At 46.1% G+C, this 18,945-nt stretch overlaps 1 protein-coding gene and 1 long non-coding RNA gene across 4 annotated transcripts in view; both read right to left on the bottom strand.

Annotated features, from left to right (window-relative positions):
- PITPNC1 (phosphatidylinositol transfer protein cytoplasmic 1) overlaps positions 1–18,945 on the bottom strand; it is a 278,582-nt gene that overhangs the window by 222,522 nt on the left and 37,115 nt on the right.
- On the bottom strand, positions 9,324–17,146 carry LOC146398054 (uncharacterized). Its single transcript, XR_014820982.1, has 2 exons — positions 15,324–17,146; positions 9,324–12,596 (listed from the first exon to the last, which is right to left on the bottom strand). It is a non-coding gene; the product is annotated as an uncharacterized LOC146398054 (long non-coding RNA).

Genomic DNA, 18,945 nt, shown 5'->3' with positions numbered 1-18,945 from the left:
CTAGCAGAGAAAAAAGTTTGTTTCTAACGCTTTCTTTTTAGCCTCAATTGTGATTCCTGTAGCAAAAGACTAACCTTTTGAAAGAAGATAAATGAGCTTTCATATTTGACTATTTTGGTAACTAGCTGTATAGAGAACGATTTGAACATCCCTCCCCACCCCCAAACAGAAAATTGTTGAGTTTTGAGATTTTTAGATTATAATGTTGAAGTTGTCATGCAAGCAAAACCTCCCGGCAATGCTAGCTGTCTTGTTAAGGCTCAGACAGGAAGATTTTCTTTCTTTGATATCTGTCAAGAAAATACAGAGGTATGCTCATCGCTTGCTTTCAAAAGTTCGTTCCTTTGAAAGCAAAGTGTTGGTTATGTTTATTCCAATGGCAGTTTAACAAATAATCTTAGGTCCCTCAGCAAGGCTTCAAAATGGGTGATTGGAATGCAATAAGCAGTTCCTGCTGTGGCGCAGCAGGACTGGCGGCAGCGTCTTGGGAGTGCTGGGTTGCAGGTTCGATCCCTAGCCAGGTGCAGTTGGTTAAAGATCCGGCTTTGCCGCAGCTGTGGCTTAAGTTGTGACTGGAGCTTGGATTTGATCCCTGGCACAGGAACTCCATGTGCTGTGGGGTGGTCAGTGAGGGGAGGGGATGTCACAAGCTGACAGGCTCCAAATTTAATCGACCCTACCCATTCTAAGACTTCAAAAAATGTGTATATCAGCAGCATCAAAAGCAAGTCTCTAAGTCACTCTGAACTCCGTCCAAACACTAAGCCTTTCCAAACTCAAACATAGTGGCAGAGAAAAGGCAAAAGAAGGGACTCAGCTATATCAACACAGACACCCTTTCGAGTATCAGTGCAAATCAAAGAAGTACATCGAAATGGTTTTAATTGCTTGGGTGACAATGCACAGGTGACAAGAGGGAAGGGCAGAGAGATAAAAGTGTTAGCGCTTAAGGAAATGCAGTCTCTGCAGTTCGGTAAAACACAGCCTAATAGTGGTTTTGTCCGTGGATGGTGAGAAAGGACTTTGCACCAGAAGATCTCATCCCTTGGGAAGGACTAGAATCACGGAGCCACTTTAGAGGAGTGGATGGCCCGGAGGCTCTAGACAGAGCCAGGGGCGGAGAGAAATGGGGGTAAGATTATGAAAGTGGAGACATGAATAAAGCACACATGAAGCACCTACAAAGGGCAGCTTCCTGGGTCCTGGAGAAGCCTGATACCCCCCCACTTCTGCCGAAAGTCAGGAAAGCTGCCCTCATCCTGGGAGCATCTGGTTCCGCATGAGAAAAAATTCTTTCACTCTGGGTGGAAGAGACACAGACAGGGACTGCCCGGGACACGCGTAGACAGAGGTGATCAAAAAAAATAGAAAACATCCAGATTAAGCCCACAAATCATTTTCAATAAGCCTTCGCAGAAAAGCAACATGGTGAGCTAAGTAAGTCCTGGGCCTACAATGTCCCAGCACAGAGACCGCGGTTAACAGTACTCTATGGTACAGCTGAAAGCTGCTAAGAGAGTAGATCTTTAAAGGAAAAAAATAAATTAATTAAAAAAAATAAAAACACAAAAAGCAGCAATGTGTTAGCTGGGATCCCAGGTTAAAATTTCAGAAACTAAACACCTTCAAAGAAAGGAGACTTCTTTCGGGGTTTTGAAAACAAAGTTTCACATTGCTGCTCCGAGGACCCAGAAAGGCTTTATTGTGCTGGGGAATTGGGGTGTGCGAGCTTTGAGATTAAAACAAATAATCAACTCTTCTTTAGAGATCCTAAAGCATCTTGTCCTCATAAGGGATTCTGGCTGGTGGTAAATTAACAGCCTCACTTTCTACTATGCATCTATTTCTCCCAGCTTAACAAAAAAACTTAATCGGAAACAAGATTCTTTCTTTACCATATTCCTAAAGGCTCCATTTCTGCACGTACTTTTATTTTCCATCCCTTTTTTTTTTTTTTTTTTGGACCCAGAATTTCGTCCTCTCTAAGCATAAAAGTCTCCAGATAAAGGGTTGGTTGTGCCCTAGTTTTAGGAGTTGACGAAGAGTCAGGCTGCTAAAGCAATATGGAGAAAACTACTACTAGAAAAAAAAAAAAAAAATCAGCCAAACAAAGATACTTGAAGTCTGACTGGAACTTCTGGAGCAGTTTTAAGCCTTACCTCCAAAAGCCTAAACAATAGCCTCTATTTATTTATGCACGGTTCAAAAGACCTCATTGCATCAGAAGGTTCCTTGCGAATAAGACTGCAGCTAATTCTCCCAGCAGCAGAAATCCATTCTGGTGAATAACAAAGCTTCGCTCTGTTATTCATAATAAGGATTAAACCCAGTGGGATAAAATGCACAGTTGCCAGGTCACCTCAGTGCAGGGCTGAGCATGGAAAACTGAGTTCCCGTTTCTCCCTGACTAAAACCTGGCAGTTGGTACAGGAGCCAGTTTCTTTAAAGGTGCTGTGACAATTTCTTTCCCTGTAAAAGGAGAAATGGGTTACGAAGGAAAATGCTTTGAGAGACAGCCGAAGGGCACAAAATCAGTATTACTAATGTCCTCGCCTCATTTCACAACTGTGAGTGCAGACTTTCAGAGAAGCACAATGTTACCTAAAACTAAAAGATCCCCCAGCCCATCCCTCCTCCTAAAAGGCATCAGGGGGCTGGCCCCCCTCTGTTCCACACCTAGGTTTTCCCTCGAGTTCCCTCTCCCCATCCTGACAGGGGTTCGAGAAAAAACAATCTGCAGACCCCGTGCGGCTAACATGGCTTACAGCTTCCCATTTACAAATGTTCTTTGCCAAAATCCATATCCATCCTTCAAGGCTTGCTTTAAAAGGGTCTCCCCGTGACCCCAACCCATTGCCAGCTCTTTTTTGCACATGGTTCATATAGAGTTTGCAATCAATTCATAGTTTACTGTAATGACTGCAATAATTCCATGTGGAATAATATGTTGTCTGGCATTTGCTTCCCCAAAATCCAGGGATGGGGGTGGAGGTTGGGGCACTCTAAGAAACACGATTGGTTTGGAGTGGGAACCTCCATATGCCTCGGGAGCGGCCCAAAGAAATAGCAAAAAGACAAAAAAAAAAAAAAAAGAAAAGAAACACGATTGGCCAGAAGTTGACTGGGGTAGTTGCAGGGTGGGCCCGTGTGGGCTCACTAGAGGGTTCTCTCTACTTTTGCTTATGTTTGAAAGTTTCCATAGTAAAAAAATCTGAAAATATTTACAGTGTCACAATGCTAACTGATGACAACTAACATTTGAACTCAGGATCGTGTGACATTCGAGCAGAGCCTCTGGGCTGTGCTATTGTGTTTCATGAATTATTTCATAGTCCGTTACTGCTCCTTTCACTGTATCCAATTGTATTCATTATTCATTTGACATGAAAAGCCCGCTTGCTCTCCTCAAGGAGAGCTGGCAGTGTAATTGAGGACACAGGTAAACAGATAGATCACAGCAGAATCATGAGCCTAACTGCCGGGAGTTGAATGGAAACAGATTTCTCTGGAAAAAGAGCAATGGAGCCGGCTTGAGGAACCCAAGCAGGGGGTCAGGAGGTGTTCCCCCAGGTGGAACTCCAGAGCTAAGAAGGCATGTCTAAGGTGAAGGGGTTTGAGGACAAGACCACAACTCGGGCAGAAGATGTGGCCGGGGCAAAGAGGCAGTCTTGGAGTTCCCATCATGGCTCAGCGGAAACAAATCTGACTAGTTAGTACTCATGGGGTTTGATCCCTGGCCTCGCTCACTGAGTTAAGGATCTGGCGTTGCCATGAGCTGTGGTGTAGGTCGCAGATGCGGCTTGGATCTGACGTTGCTGTGGCTCTGGTGTATGCCAGCAGTTACAGCTCCGACACGACCCCTAGACTGGGAACCTCAGTGTGTTGCAGGTGCGGCCCTAAAAAGACAACCACAAAAAAAAGATGTGGTCTTGAAAAGGTGTGGTGAGGAAGGAACAGCGCCAGGTGGGGCAGATGCTTGGTGAGGTAAACAGGGACCCAGACCTCTTAGACAATCAGGAGCACTGGCGAAAGTGGCATAATCACTCTTGGTCTGTTAGGAAGGTCACTGGCAGCTGTGCATCTGATTAGCCTGGAGCTGGCCTTTCTAACAGGCCAGAAGAAGGATTAGGGTGAGTGAGTGAGGTACAAAATCTATGGGAAGGTCCCAGAACTCAGCAACGCCAGATCCAAACTGCGTCTGCGACCCACATTGCAACACCAGATCCTTTAACCACTGAGCAAGGCCAGGGATCAAACCTACATCCTCATGGATACTAGTTGGGTTCTTAACCCACTGAGCCGCAACAGGAACTCGTGCAATATTTTTTAGAAATCAAGATTAATGCAAAAAAAAAAAAATCCAAATTAAAAGTAAACACAGAATGTTGCTGTTTGTTTTATGAACCTGCCTTATGATGCAACTGAAAGCACCATCCCTCCACCTCCCCCACCCCCCATCACGCTGGGTGGGTTTATGAGGGTGGACAAGGATACTGAAACAGATTGGACAACCTGAGGCTTTATATGTGGTATATTTCTTTTTTTTTTGGTAGAGCTTTTATTAACTTTTCCCACTTGGCTCTCCATATGGGAGGATGTTTTGATAAGTGTACCTAGGGGGGCAGTTTTCCTTGCCTCAAGTCTCCCATATAGCTCAGCAGGGCTCTTCTACAGACCGGGCTGTAAATGAGGAGAGAGAGCCCTAAAGCAAGAGCAAATGCCCAGAGGGTGAAAGAGGAGGAGACCAGATTTGAGCAATATTTCAAGGGCAGAAAAAAAAAAAAACATAAAAAAAACGCAGTAGGAGGATAAACTCAAGGCTCAGCCCCGGCACAGTTTATTCCCCCCAAGCACATCATAAACACTTCGGGGGCAAAAATCACATCCTCCTAGGCTTGTGGATCATTTTGCGCCCAGCTCAATAAATTCCTATTAACTAATTAAGTGGAAAAGAAGAGCTTAGATCCAAAGCCCACACACGACTGAAACCAGAAATGTGTAGTTCCAACTTCACATCTGCCTCTCGCCGAAGAGCAGGGCGCAGTGATCGTGTCCAAACGGTACGGCCGGTTCGGGATAACCAAGACCCTCGAAGTCTGAGAAGATGTTGAAGTCATTTTCCCATCTGATTTTGCATCCTTAGGAGGAAGGAGGAGAAGAATTGAACCCAGGGCTCGGGTTTGTCGTCTGTGCAACTATAATCAGATTAGAAGAAATTCCGGCTGGAAAAATGGTTCCACCTGCCTTGGACAATGAGGGAGAAGGAATAGGGAGCTTTCCGCTTTTCTGTATCAAGCAGTAACCAGATTCCCGCTCCACCGTCCTGCCGGGGAGATTTTCACGCGGCCTCCTGTGCCAGCTTCAGTCCTACCTTATGGGACATGGGGTCCCATCTCTGCGGAGCCATTCAGAGGCCAGTTCAGGGTGGTGGACAGTTTAAGTGACAATCAGAGGTGCGGCGTCACTGAGATGAATCATCAGGTGTGGAAATGCTATTGAGAGAGACTCACAATGACGGGGGAGGCCTTACTAAATAGAAGCCGCCCCCGAACCTAATTTCTGGATGGCTTCAGAAGGCTGAGTTGCCCTAACAGGGAAGTTCACCGCTCATGGCCCAGCCCAGGGCAAGGAGCTATGACTAAACAGGAAATGGGTTACCAAGCAGTCGAACGGATGTAGGAGTGTTCAAAGCACAGGCTCTACTCCGAGACATCCTATAAAGTGAAAGTGGTGCTGTGTTAAGAGGCGTAAGAGGCAGGACCTGCTTGGGTCTCCTGAAGACCTGAATTCTTTGGAAATAACTATGACTTATTTGGAGCTGTGGTTTATCGGGCATCAACTATGTGCCCAGTGCATCACAGGCCTAATTTTTAAATCACCCCAAAAAGGCAGCTCAGAAAGGTGGATTCATGAGCCTGAGGTCACAGAGCTGGTCTGGAAAGGCACTAGAATTCAAAGCCAGAGCAAAGCCAGGCCTAGAGCAAGAAGAAAGTTTTCCTTTCAAGCGCTCAGTGTCTTTAGAGCGGGAGGTAAATCAGGTTCGGTTTTCCAGGGCAGTGTCAGACCCTGTCCTCGACATTCGGTATGTTGCTCAGCATGGATACTTTGCATTCATGATATATATATATTTTTTAATACATCGGGTTGAAAATCGTATCCATCGTGATTATTGAGTTTGGGGGCTCCTCCTTAAATTGGGAGCCCGAGAGACATATCTCACTAGCCTCACCCCAGTTAGGGCTGCATTCCAGGCACCAGGCGACCTGTGATAACCTGAATGCAGCCTACAGACAGCTCTCACTTCAGGCAGATGTTTTCACTCTCCTCCTGCCTCGATAAGTTTTACATCCAAAGCTGGGAAAAGAGGTTTTTGGGTTTTGTCCTTCTTGTTTTAGGGCCACACTTTTGTGGCATTTGGAAGTTCCCAGGCTAGGAGTGGAACCAGAGCCGCAGCTGCTGACCTCCGCCACAGCCACAGCAACGCAGGATCTGAGCCACATCTGCGACCTATATCCCAGCTCACAGCAATGCCAGATCCTTAACCCACTGAGCAAGGTCAGGGACCGAACCTGTGTCCTCCTGGATACTAGTTGGGTTCGTGATTGCTGAGCCACAATAAGAACTCCCGGTTTTGTCTTTTTTTACTTGCTCCTTTGCTTCTTCTGCTTCCCTGTTCGTTTTATTTTCTCCTTCATCCTCTTTCTCTGTTCATCGCTTACAAGAAATGTGGCAAAAGGTGATAAACTGGATGACATTCTACACCAACCCGTGAAGCTACTCAAATGCATTCAAAAAGGAAGCATCTTCGAGTAATGTCACAACCCTTTCCCCTCTAAGGCTGCAGAATATCTTTGTTTCTGTAGGAAATGAGCTTGCATAAGGCTCAGCCCTTCACACATCTGCTTCACAGAAATGTCTCTGAGCCCTGTTACCAGACACAAAATTAAATAACTACTAGGAGCTGAGGCTGTGGGTTGTACTGGTAGCTGGAGGGAGAACAGTCATCCTTTTCCTTTCTAAACTTTTGTTTTTACAAATGTGGTACTGTTGTGACAGAACCCGGGTGTGACGGGGATGATAACGGCCACGCCAACAGCAAACACAGCTGTTTTGAATCCTATTCTGCACAGTCTTAATTAACTAAAGACAGTGCTTGGTGTATTATTCTGTTTTGTTTCCTAAGTCAACAGTAGGACACTCATCAATGACACAGGACAGAAGCAGGCATAGAAACTGACACTGTCCAGGTACACAGACCTAACCAGTTTCGAGTTTCAGCCCTGACTTCAATTAAAGAAGCATTCGTGCCAGGAGTTTCCCATGCGCTGTGGGTTAAAGATTCAGCGTTGTCACTGCAGCAGCTCGGGTCACTGCTGTGGCGTGGGTTCCATCCCTGGCCCTGGAACTTTGGCACCTTGGGTGCAGCCAAAAAAACCCAGAAGCTTTCCTTCAGTACCTACTATGTGTTCAAACCTGCTATGTGCCCAGGAATGTGTGATACCTAAGACAAAGGGCCAGCTTTCCTGGGGAGAGACCAATGCTTGGCAGGGCATTGCCAACCGGACCCGTGTTTTATGGAGGAGAGTACAGTCCATTAGTTTAATTAAAAAAAAAAAAAGCTTGATCACAGGCCATGTACACTTTCTACAGGACAGGCCAAGAAAAATTTATAGGAGCAGAGGGGGTGGGCCTCTGGCAGGATGACAATGAAATAAAATTTTTGTGGCCTGGAGTTTCCTCTCCCCTTTCAGCACTTTAAACCTCTAAACAAAACAAAACAGTAGCAATAAACCAGCAGAAGAACGGCTTTTTGTTGCTGGGGCTGAGAACTATACTTCTGGATTGCTTCTCCAGTTCTCCTAACTTGACCCAGCTAGTGAATGTTTAAAAGGGAGGAAAGAAAAAATGACGTCCAAGGTCAGAAGAGCGACGTTAACAGACCATGCTCCCTGACGTTAGGGGAGGTCTGCAGAGCTGCCAGAGTTCCCAATACGACCCCCACTCCATTCCAGTGCACTCGCCGAAGACCCCAAAGACCCTTAGGAAGTGCGTGAGTTTCCTGTGGCTGCAGTGACAGAGTACTTACCAACTGGGTCACTTAAAGCAACCGAAATTGTATTTTCTCGGAGCTGCTGGAGGCTAGAAGTCCAAAATCAAGGTGTCGTCAGAGTCACACCCCCCCTGAAGGCCCTAGGGAAGAACCCTTCCTTGCCTATTCCGGATTCTGGTGGCCCCGAGCATTCCTTGAGTTGTGGTTGTAGGACCCCAACCTCTGCCTCTGCAGGGGCATCTTCTCTGTGTCTGTGTCCTCTCCCCTTCGTACAAGGATCCCAGTCCTCCCAAATCCAGGGTGATTTCACCTCATGGTCCTCAACCGATGACTTTGGGAAAAAACCTATTGTCTTGTCTTTCGTTCTTTCTCTTTCTTTCCTTCTTCTTCTTTTTTTTTTTTTTTTTTTTTTTTTTTTTGTCTTTTGAGGAGGAGACCACACCTACAGCATATAGAAGTTCCTGGGTTAGGGATGGAATTGGAGCGGCAGCTGCTGGCCTAAGCTATAGCCCCAGCAACTCCAGATCTGAACCGCACCTGTGACCTACACCACAGCTCACAGCAATGCTGGATCCTTAACCCACTGAGCAAGGCCAGGGATCAAACCCGCATCCTCATGGATACTAGCCGGTTCATAACCGACTGAGCCATAATGGAAACTCCCCCAAAACCTTATTTTCAAACAAAAGGACATTCTGAGGTTCTGGATGGACGTGAATTTTGAGGGAACACTCTCTGGCCCACCACAGGAGGCTATCTAACTGATAACTGAGTAGCCCACCTCCCTGCAAAGGCCATCAGAATGCATCCCTGTACCTCACATCCTTGAGGTCCAAGAATCCCTGGTGCCCTTTTACCCCAGCTCCTCCTCTTGCCTCGACTTTCCACACAGCAAAGAGTCAGACATCAAATCATGTCACTCCCCTGCTTAGAACTCTCGGTGTCTCCTGCTGGAAGGAGGACATGTCCCCAAACTCCTGGCCAGGCCGCAAAGTCTGCCCTCCGTATCCCCCCTTTCCCTCTCACCTCACCCTGTCCCCCAGCTCTGCCTTTCCTCTCCTCCTTGTCCAAACACAGCCAGGTCATTCCCGCACTTGCTGACCCCTCTGACTCCTCTGTCTGGACAGCTGTCCTCCAGGCGGACACTTGGATCAGACCACTGTTCAAATGCCAAATCCTCAGAAAAACCTTCTCTGTCCATCTTATTCAAAATATCGCCCACACCCACACCCACATGCTCCTTGGGTCACTTGATTGTATTAGCCTCATTTAATTTTTCTTTATTGCACTCAATCCCATCTGACATTATATTACTTATTTCTGTCTTTGCTTTTTTTTTTTACACTCTGTCTCCACCAGCACCCTGGCAGCCCCTTGAGGATTGGAACGTGCCTGGAGGACTTCACGGTTTAAGGGGATAACACAGCCATGTAAAAAGCAGTGACGCTCATGGGGCCTGGCCCTAATGGGGGATTTCACCATCACGACAATCCTACAAAGTGCTATTCTTATTCCCATTTTACAGATGCGGCAACTGAGGGTGAGTCACTTGCCCACAAGGAGCCAGGGCTCAAACCAGGTGGTCTGATTCTAGATCCTGTGCTCTTATAACCAAGCAGGACCCTGTGAGGCCTTCCCAGAGTGGACCCCCACACCTATCCTCCCCCTGCCTTTTTTATCTATAGAAAAACTTTAGTCAAAGAACCAGTTTAATCAGGGAAGGGAAAAAACACAGAGAAAAAAAGAAAATGGTAATAATTCAGCCATTCCACAAAGTCAAGGACCTTCAGTTCTTCAACGACTACAGGTAATATTCTGAGCCATGTCCTTCAAGCTGTTTTGCAGGTGCTGAAGTCCCCACCGGTGGAAGCAGTCAACTGTATGCTGCCCACAAGCACGTAGACCCCAGACCTTTCGAACCAGAAGGTTGACGATGCTGACTCGCAATTACCTCGCCACCCACCAATCCAGAACATGGCCACGAGCTGATCATGCCCTACTCTTCAAACACTATAAGACCGCCCACTACCCCCTCTAAGGGGGGGCACAGTCTTTGAGGCACTAGCCTGCTGTGTTCCCCTCTTTGCCTGGCAATTAAACCTGGTTCCTCCAACTCTGTCTCCGCATCTTTCTTCGGCCTCGGTGTACAGAAGCAGCCGAGATTTCGGCAACACTCTTGGCTTCTAGCCTGCCTCTCAAATAAAGATGATGGAGAGCACTTCGCCAAGAGGCACAGAAAGGTTATGTTTCAGGCCTGAGGGAGCTGGAAGAGGAAATTCTGCCTAAACAGGGTCGGGAGCTTCCCTTTGCTCGTAAATTAATGAGTTCCCAGGCAGAGGAGGCAATCAACATGTACCAATGGACAGGCAGCACAAGGAGAGAGCAGCAGAGAGCGGATGGCATTCAAAGCGATGCAAAGAAGTTTCTGGACATCCTAGAGGAGCAGGAGGAGAGGACACTGGACTGTGGCTCCATAGCTGAAGTGTCAGCATTAAGTCTTGTTGCTGCAAGACGCATTTCCAATCTGCAGCCCTGGTTCTAAGCACTAAACACTTGGCCACCTTAACATATGTAATCAAAGTACTCTCTTTTTTCTTCTTCTTTTTTGGCCGCCCCGTGGCATGTGGAGTTCCCAGGCCAGGGATCAGACCCAAGACGCAGTGGTGACCCACGCCAAAGCTACAGCAACACGAGATCCTAACCCGCGGTGTCAGGCCAGGATCAAATCTGCATCTCAGTGCTCCAGACACTTTTTTTCTTTTTTTCAAGGTGCTCTCTCAAACCACAGTTTCTGCTTCTGGTCTCCAGCCCTGCTCTGACCCATCTTCTTGGAGAGCCAGATTCTGTTCTGAGCCCTACGAGCCGTGCCACCTGTGGTCTTGGTTTCTCTGCCCCATGCCGACAACACCCCCAATCCAGCCTGTATTCTGCTTATGCTGGTCGCCAGACTCCTCTTGGACGCTTCTCCTGCGGCTGCGTGTCCCACTGCCCAGGGCTGGCTGGTCCTCTGATTGCCGGCGAGCTCGGCTGATCAAAGCAGCCGCCACACTTTCCCACGTGGTGTGACCCGCATGTCCAGACCTGCCCCCGCAGCTGCAGCAAAAGCCCTCTGCCTCCCCTGCTTCACACTTGCAGCTCTGTCTCCTCTCTAGATCTGGACTTCTTGGTCTGGCTCAAGGCAAGAGGAGACAGAAAATGACAAAAAGCAGAAGAGGGAAGGGCAGAAGTAACGGGCTCTTTTGCCAAATATCTGCAAGGCCTGTTCCCATGATTCATGCAGGTCTCTGCTCAAATGTCATCCCATCAAAGGCCTCCCCACCTCACGCTCCCCATCCCCACTGCCTGCTCCTGTATCCTACCTTTTTTGTTTGTATTCTTTACCTGCTGTTATATTCTAGTTGTATACTTAAACATTATTGTCAGGGTCCTCCCATGCAGAAGGCAGGAAGTTTGTTTTTACTCATTGCCGCATATCTGGCACATAATAATCCCTCAATAAATAGTGGTAAGCTAAATGAGAACGACATTCTCACAGAGCTGACATCCAGAGGGAGAAGACTCGTAACAGCTGATATGTACAAAGATCTCTCAGGAAATCAAGGCAGGGAAGTATTTCTTTTTTCTTAGGATTAAATGAGACGTTCAGAAAACCTTTAACAAAGTTTCTAGAACAAGGCAAACCTCCCCCCCCCACCATGTTAGCTACTATTCTAGAAAACACTCTAGAAAAATGTACATGATTTGGTTAAAACTTCCTTATCAGGAACACCCAGCTCCTTTCCTGAGAGTTTCCGATAGCTGAAACTTTCCTGGGGAAATAGGGGGGTGTGGTCGGTGCCATCTGAAACTGAAAATATCCTTTTAGTCCAACAGAGGCCTTTTATTTTATTTTATTTTGGTCTTTTTAGGGCCGCACCTGGCATATGGAGGTTGCCAGGCTACGGGTCAAATCGGAGCCATAGCCGCCGTCCTACGCCACAGCCACAGCAACGCCAGATCTAAGACACATTCACAACCCACATGGCAGCTCATAGCCATGCCAGACCCTTAACCCACAGAGCGAGGCCACGGATGGAACCTGCAACCTTATGGATACTAGTTGGGTTCTTAACCCCCTGAGCCAAAAGGCGAACTCCTAAACAGAGGCCATTTTATTTATTTTATATTTTGCTTTTTTTTAGGGCTCCACTCATGGCATGTGGAAGTTCCCAGGAGGCTGAGGGTTGAATCGGAGGTGTAGCTGCCGGCCTACGCCACAGCCACAGCAATGCAGGATCCAAGCTGCATCGGCGACCTACGTAGCTCACGGCAATGTTGGATCCTTAACCCACTGAGTGGGGCCAGGAATCGAACCCATATCCTCATGGATACTAGCCGGATTTGTTTCTGCTGAGCTACAACAGGAACTCCCCAGAGGCCATTTTAAATACAGGTGTTGGAGTTCCCGTCGTGGCACAGTGGTTAACGAATCTGACTAGGAACCATGAGGTTGCAGGTTCGATCCCTGGCCTTGCTCAGTGGGTTAAGGATCCAGCGTTGCCGTGAGCTGTGGTGTAGGTCGAAGATACGGCTCAGATCTGGCATTGCTGTGGCTCTGGTGTAGGTCCGATTAGACCCCTAGCCTGGGAATCTCCATGTGCTGCGGGAGCAGCCGTAGAAAAGGCAAAAAGACAAAATAATAATAATAATAATAATAAAATAAATACAGATGTTGATGATGAAGAACATATCCAATCAACGGTTGAGAAAGGTCAGCCCTTTCAAGATAACCGAAGAGAAAGATTTTCTGGCTGATTCGTGGGGAGTCTTTGGAGATAGAAAATGTGTGTAGACGTGTGGAGTATTCATTCCTTCGGGCTTATGCTTTTAACATAAGTAAGGGACAATTCTCTATCAGTATTTCAGGCCACAGAAAGCAGTCTGTTTTACAAATTACCACGTAATTAAACAGAAGGCTCATGAGATCTATTTTAAGCACATCCTTCCCTTATTCTTAGTATTCCGCTCACCAGCCGAGCCCTCGCTGGCCAAAATCGCAACTTAAAAACTGCAACCTCACCGCACTATCAAGGAATATTTTCTTTCTGTCCCCTCAAACTGTCAGACAAGCTGTGTTTCCATCGCGAGTCAGGGTATAAAGAAGTGGACAGGAGGTTAAACAGTGGGAGAAAATTTAGCGAGAAGGGTAAAGCTTGAGAGTAAGACAAGACAGGAAAGTTAAAAAAAAAAAAAGTGTTTATGTTACTAATCATTAAAGGGATAGTTTGTCATAAAGCAGAAATGTATACTAAACGTCTTTCAACATTCCAAGTTTTTTACAGCACAGGACAGCTAAGAGAGTGAATGACCCTGAGAGGTTACCGCTCCTAAACATCTCTGCATCTGGAACTGTCCTCAACTGTATAAATCTCATCTCCATGTCTGCGAAAGGGACCCCTTTTGCAGGTGGGCAAGACCGGGGCTCAGAAAAGGGATTTGCCCCCAAGTCACCTGGATTCAGAGCTGCAGTTGTGTGGTTCCAAAGCGGGGCTCCTTTGGCTGCTCGGATAATTCCTCGAGGATTCCCAAATGCCTCATGTCACCAAGTTTGCACAGGTCCAATGCCAAACAGAGAAAACAAAGCCCGGAAAGTCTGTTCTCATGAAGCTAAATTTACTCACTATTTAAATCCTGAAATTGTATCCTACCTAATGTTTCAAATATACTTCCACAAAGGGAAGCACATTTTGACATGAAAAAACAAACTTTTAACAAAAAATGAATAGGAGTTTCTATGTGGCTCAGTGGGTTAAGGATCTGGCGCTTTCACTGCTGTGGCTTGGGTTCGATCCCTGGCCTGGGATCTTTTGCATGCCGTGAGAGCAACCCCACCCAAAAAAATAATTAAAGAAGAGTGGAAATTTTGTTTGTTTGTTTTGGTCACACACGTGGCATGCAGAAGTTCCCTGGATTAGGGATCAAATCCAAGCCACTGCAGCTAACCAGAGCCACAGCAGTGACAATGCCAGATCTGGAATCTACTGAGCCACAAGGGGACTCAAGAATGGAGGAAGTTGGAGTTCCCCGGTAGTACAATGGGTTAAGGATCTGGTGTTGCCACTGCTGTGGCTCAGGTTCAGTCCCTGGCCTCAGAATTTCCACATGCCATGGCCAAAAAAAAAGGGGGGTGATGGTGAAAGTTTTTAAATATCCTTATGCTGCAACCTAAAAAGTGGATGATCTTACATCAACTGCCAAAATTTCTTTTGAAATTTTACTCACTCATGAAATAAAAGAAGGGCACTGCTGCACAATAGTCAGTATTTTTCAATTTACCCATCGGGGGTTCAGGAAGTCATTATAGTTGGTTAATACCTGCATTCTCTCCTTTCTTTTGCTTCAATAAAACAGAATAGAAAAATAGAAAACATCAGGAGGTAAAGACAGGTAGCACAAACTAATGCTTCATGGAATGCTTGTTTTAATTGTATAAATACATAAATGCGTGTTTGTACTGGGCCAGGATGTAAACTGTACTTCTTACTGTGGGTCGAAGTCAAAAAATTCTGAAAGCCTTTGTACTGTTTTGCTTAGAGTCATACATATTCATTATTCAACATCTGTATTGGTTTTGGCTGCACCCGTGGCACATAAGTTCCTGGACCAGGGATTGAACATGCACCACAGCAGTGACCTGAGCTGCAGTTGTGACAACACCATATCCTTAATCTGCTGAGCTACAAGGGAACTCCATGGACCTCTGTAAAACAGAAAAACTATAAGAAGAAAGTCTAAAATCATCTATAATCCCATCACTTACAAGTGACTATAATTAATATTTGTATCTCCTAAGTGCAGTTTGTTTTATATGAAACAGACACTAGCTGGACACACAAACACTAAATATTCCTAAGTCCTCTAACACAGCACTATGATTTAAACAGAAGACTGATCCTCAATGGCCATGTGCCACAAATTGGCGGGCAGGGGGAATGCCCTTAAACAGGATGAACAGTCGGATACTGAGGCATCCATCAGTCTCTGCAATTACATCAACCGATAGGTGGAACTGATTTCTCTCCACCTGCTCAAAGCAGGGATGTGATCTTCCATCTGAAAAGTAAGCATCTGATTTCACCATTAACATTTTCTTTTCTTTTTTGCTTTTTAGGGCCGCACCCGTGGCATATGAAAGTTCCCAGGCTAGGGGTCTAATCGGAGCGGCAGCTGCCGACCTACACCACAGCCACAATAAGGGATCCGAGCCGCTTCTGTGACCCACACCACAGCTCACTGCAATGCCAGATCCCTGACCCAATTAGCGAGGCCAGGGATTGAACCCGTATCCTCATGGATACTAGTCAGATTCATTTCTGCGGTGCTACAATGGGAACTCCACCATTAACATTTTCAACAAAGATTCCATCAAATCAGATTATATATTTGCTTGGAATTTTGCTTCCAAGTGTTAAATATGGTTTATTTTTAGCTAGGAGTGATGGAATTTGTGTTAACAGGTCCTGGTGAGAATAATCAGTTCACAGCCAAGCTCCGGGTGCAGCCAATGTTCACGTGCGGTGAAGGATGACTTTGAAAATACGGCAAATCCGGCTCACATGCTGCTGAGGGAGGAGGTGGAGGAGGTTTTAATAGTGAGAAAGTGTCAACCGTGGGACAGGAATAAAGCAGCCAGGGTCCCACAGTGCCATAGAGCCCCATGCCATCCCAGGCAACCAGGAGACCGCCTCCCCAGAGAGCATCGGGAATAGGAAAGCGTGGCCCAGGATGGCACCGCCACGGAATGAAGGCATCAGAGGGACTTCATGCTGGCATCTGCTACAAGGGGAGATGAGCGATGTAGAGAACATCACTGGCGTGTGAGAATGAACTTAAACACGACTAGGAATTCAAACATCATCAATTAGCTTCAGACCAACATGGGGGCCCTTACCAGACATTTATGAGGAATCCAATTTTCAGGACATAAACAAGAAACATTTATATAAAAATTAAGTTGTAAGAAACCATGGTGATACAGCAATAGGGAAAGTGGAAACTCACATTTATATTCAAATGAGTTTGTTACACCCAAGTATGATTTTTATGCTCACAAGGGTACAGGAAGTTCCTGATCGTCTATGCAGATGTCAGCAAATCAGGGGCTTCTTGGTAAAGTTTTACTGAAACACAGTCATACTCATCTCTAACCTATTGTCTGCGGTTGTTTGGGGGCTACAGCGGCTGTGTTGAATGACTGGGCCGGGAGACTTTATGGCCTGCAAAGCCAAAAATAGTTACTCGTTGGCTCTTTAAGAAAAAGTCTGCTTACAGGCAGGATTTCTGGTGAAGCAATACACCCCCTAAACAGGTGGTAGGTTTGAGTGAGCGGTGGCCATTTCCGAGGGGGCCTCCGGCACAATGAACTCGTGATTCTTCTTTCTCTGCAGAGGTCATTTATGAAGGGCATATGAAGAGCTGTCAAATGTAACAGGAACACCAGTGGGGTTTGGATTGGTGTTAAAACCAATTTCAGAGAAGTGTGACGTTCAGCGCCCTGCAAGTCATCTACTCAAAACCCCATCTATGAAACAGATCCGGATATTTCAGCACTGCATCCAAATATGGACCAAGACATCCAAGAACAACACAGCTACTCTCTGCATGTGGGACTCGACCGCACACTCCTTCCAGGCTGGAGGATACAAGTCTGCAGCCTGCTTCTGAAGGAGCTACGGAAACTCTTCTCCCCTGCAGCAACTTTCTTTCATTTGTCCTTTACCCCAGAACCACAGGATGGAAACGCACGTAGATAACGGTTGAGCACACACTCATCTCATTCAAAAGCAAAACCATGTAACCCTAGAGCAGCCATACTTCACCAGCTCTCTATCTTCACCGTAGCCCTTATCTTCACCTTTTTTTTTTTTTTTGGCCACCCCATAGCATTTGGGGCCCCCAAGCCAGGGGTCAGATCCGAGCTACAGTTGCAACCTAAGCCACAGCTGCACCAACACCAGCACTGGATCCTTAATTCTGCTGTGCTGGGCTGAGGACCGAATTGGCAGCCCAGTGCTCCCAAGATGTCGCTAGTCCCTTTGCGCCACATCGAGAACTCCCTTCACTTCTTTTTTTTTTTTTTTTTTTTTTTTTGGCTGCACCAGCAGCAAGCAGAAGTTCCTGGGCCAGGGCTTGACCCTGGCCACTGCAGTGAACAACGCCAGATCCTCAACTCAGCCGAGCCACCAGGGAACTCCCCCTCACCTTTAGAAAAGAGAGTCGTGATGGGGCGGGGGGGGGGGCGGGGGGGGTCAGGATGCTCCAGGCAAATATTACCTCCCTAGGCAAGGCCCCGTGAGATAATGGAGAGTATTTCCCCCTAATACATCATGATTCTTCTGTCTGTCAGGGAAAAGTCCTTTATTCAATGTCTATTGCTTGATTTGAAAGCCAAATCCAAATCTCAATTCCATCCTGACAATATTTCCATTAAATAAAATCCTCCGTCTTGTTGGGAGCTTTTTAAATCAATCTGCTACCAAGAGCTTCCGAATAAGTTAATAATGCAGACACCTGACTCACTCTCCTGCAAGCACTCCTCCACCAAAAATCAATGGACTTTGTTCAACCTATCAAAACAGTTAGCAGTTGAGCAGTCATACAATTAAAATGCAGCTCCTCCTCATAGCCTTTCTCATACTGAAAGAGAAAAAAAAATAGGCAAGTATGCTGAAGTCTTGGGAGTAACAGAATTAAGACAGAGCAGCTGGGTTCAAATCTGGACTTCATTCCTTAGAGTAAAACTCACATTTTTTACTAAGTGCACAGGACACAGACGACATTGAGGCATATGCACATGACCATCTTTCTCAGCCCACTTTTACTGATTGATTTTTATTTCTTTTTTAAAGGAAGTAGAGTTATTTACAATGCTGTGTTAGTTTCAGGTGTACAGCAAAGTGATCCAGTTACACACACACACACTCACACACACACACACACATATATACTTTTTCAGATCTTTCCTATTACAGGTTACTATTACATCCCACTATTATTATTCCCATTATAGGTAATATGCTACTGAATATAGTTCCCTGTCTCAGCCCATTTTTTAATGTATGTATGTATTTATTTATTATTTTATTGAAGTATAGTGGACTTACAATGCTGTATTAATTTCGGCTAGATAGCAAAATGACTCAGTTATATATATTCTCTTTCATGTTTCTTTTCCATTATGGTTTATCACGGGATATTGAATATAGTTCCCTGTGCTGTATAGTAGGACCTGGCTGTTTGTCCATCCTGTGCTTACTAGCTCACAGCTGTTCATCCCAAACTCCCATTCCTTCTCTCCCTTAGCTTTCCTCCCCCTTGGCAACCACAAGTCTGTTCTCTATGCTTGTGAGTCTGTTTCTGTTTCATAACATGTTCATTTATATTGTATTTTTTTAATTTATTTTAAATTATCAGCACTTTCTTTTTTTTTTTTTTTAATCTTTCTATCTTTTTAGGGCAGCACCCACAGCATATGGAGGTTCCCAGGCTAGGGGTCGAATCGAAGCTGAAGCTGCCAGCCTGTGCCAGAGCCACAGCAACACCAGATCTAAGCCGCGTCTGCAACCCACACCACAGCTCATGGCAATGCTGGATCCTTAACCCACTGAGCGAGGCCAGGGATCGAACCTCCAACCACATGCTTCCTAGTCAGATTCACTTCCACAGCACCACAACGGGAATTCCATCAGTATTTTATCTTTTTTGGCCGCACGCATGGCATGTGGAAATTCCCAGGCCTTGAACTGAATCCAAGCTGCAACTGCAACCTATGCTGCAGCAGCAGCAGCAACACCAGATCCTTTAACCTGCTGTGCCAGGCCGCACATCAAACCCACGCCTCTGCAATGACCCTAGCC

The sequence above is a fragment of the Sus scrofa genome, chromosome 12, assembly GCF_054392235.1.
Source record: "Sus scrofa isolate SSC_HxYL_T2T_F1_AM1 chromosome 12, Sscrofa_HxYL_maternal_Yorkshire_Landrace_v2.0, whole genome shotgun sequence".
Lineage (NCBI taxonomy): Eukaryota > Metazoa > Chordata > Mammalia > Artiodactyla > Suidae > Sus > Sus scrofa.
The sequence above is the reverse complement of the archived record's forward strand: the minus strand, read 5'-3'. Positions and strand labels throughout refer to the sequence as shown.